Source organism: Gossypium hirsutum, chromosome A03 (genome assembly GCF_007990345.1).
Source record: "Gossypium hirsutum isolate 1008001.06 chromosome A03, Gossypium_hirsutum_v2.1, whole genome shotgun sequence".
Taxonomy (NCBI): Eukaryota; Viridiplantae; Streptophyta; class Magnoliopsida; order Malvales; family Malvaceae; genus Gossypium; species Gossypium hirsutum.
Genome location: NC_053426.1, coordinates 2,308,840 through 2,310,613, shown reverse-complemented (window position 1 = coordinate 2,310,613; position 1,774 = coordinate 2,308,840). Strand labels below are relative to the sequence as shown.

General features: G+C 37.1%; 1 long non-coding RNA gene across 1 annotated transcript; it reads right to left on the bottom strand.

Moving 5' to 3' along the window:
* Nucleotides 1-445: 445 nt before the first annotated feature.
* Nucleotides 446-1,237, bottom strand: LOC121223608 (uncharacterized). The gene is made up of 2 exons (XR_005920917.1): nucleotides 1,177-1,237; nucleotides 446-724 (listed from the first exon to the last, which is right to left on the bottom strand). It is a non-coding gene; the product is annotated as an uncharacterized lncRNA (long non-coding RNA).
* Nucleotides 1,238-1,774: the final 537 nt, after the last annotated feature.

Below are 1,774 nucleotides of genomic sequence, written 5' to 3'. Positions count from 1 at the left end.
TTTAATTGTCTAAGGATGCATTTTTAGTTTTAATGTTTGGTTGGACTGTTATTCGGTAAGGCCAGCCAATCTATGAAATCCTAATGTTTAAGCCCACATCACAACATCCAATTTTATATGAACGGCCCTGATATTGTTGGAAATATAAAATTGTAACATCCTTTAATCTTGATATGGAAGTAAAATATTTATCTTGTATGAAAAACAATCGATGTATGGAATAATAAAATTCTAAAGTTCAGTAGTACAAATCAAATGGTATCAATTTAGCTAATTAAAGTGCGTTTATATGAGCCGATTGAGTCTTAATTTGATTGGCATGGACATTGTTGTCAATACAAGAGAATATGAGTTTGAATGTATATTGAAGCGCATTATTCTCCTATTTATAAATTGGATAGAGACTTTGGGTAGTTCAAGGTCTTGTATAAAAAAAGAACATATATGATTAGAACTTATAATGAGATTATTAAAAAAAAGTACATTTATATAATAATTATATCTCGATTGTATAGCCCAATATTTGCCCAACCCATCACAAAATTAAACCAACCCTAACCAAACCCAATTTAGCCCAACAGACTAAAACCCTAAGCCCAGCCCAAACCTAAACAATTTTCAGCAAAAAAAAGAGAGGAGAAGAACCCTAGCCGCCGCCCCACCTTGGCCCGCCACTACCAGTTGTCTGCCACCAGCACACCCACTTGCCTCCACCACTCTATGCCTGCAAAAGAAGACAAAAAAGGACAGCAAAGAAAAACACCAAAAAATGAAATTCTTTGTATTTTTTTTTTGGATTTTGGGCTATATAAAAGCCCTATGGTCATTGTAAACGGAAGAGGATTTTGATGTTTTTTGGAGATTTCAAAGGGAAGAATCGGTTGTATTTTGGGGGACCCTTTTTTTCTTCTTCTCTCTTTCAATTTCCTAATCAAAAGCAAACAATTGATATCCGAAATACTACAATCTTAACATCAAAAGGCAGAGGTTCGAACACCCAAAAATCAGTAAATCAACAAGTCAAAAATCAGAACCGGAAACCTAAGGTGGTTGTGAATCTATTCTTGTTTTGTCTTTTGTTCTATTTTCCCATATATATATACTAAAAAAATATAAAAATAACAATATAATATAAACATAAAAAAATAAAAAAAATAAAAAAAATATTTTTTTTACCTTTTCCGGCCACCGCATGCGGTGGCCGGCGCCGGCGCCGGCGAGCCTCCGGTGGCCGTCCGGTGACCGGCCCCCCTGGCCGGATTTTCCTTCCCCCTCCCTTCTCTCTCCCTTCTCTCTTCCCTCTCTCTTCTTTTTTTTTCTTTCCCTCTCCCCAAATGATTTTTTGGTTAGTTTAGGCCTTATATAGCCCTCCAAAACGACGTCGTTTTGGGGGCTACACTTAAGCCCCAAAACGACGTCGTTTTGGCCATTCCCGACCCATCCGACCCGACCCGCTAGAGGATCCGCGTGTTCTCATTTGAATGGGATATTTATGCGCGCAGTCCTTCCGCTTTTTCAGGGTTTTGCAATTAAGTCATTTTCTTTTTTTCAATTTGGCCCCATAATTTCTCGCGCTTTTTGATTTAGTCCCCGCTAATGTGCTGCGTTTTAATGGAATGGAATAATTGTTGTTTCGGTCCCCCTATGTTTTGTGCGCGCTCAAATAAGCCCATTTCTCTTCATTTCCTTTCACATTTGCCCCACAACTTTGTTTTTAATTCAATTTTAGTCCTTTTTTCGTTTATTTTTATATCTTTATTAAATATCCTTGTTA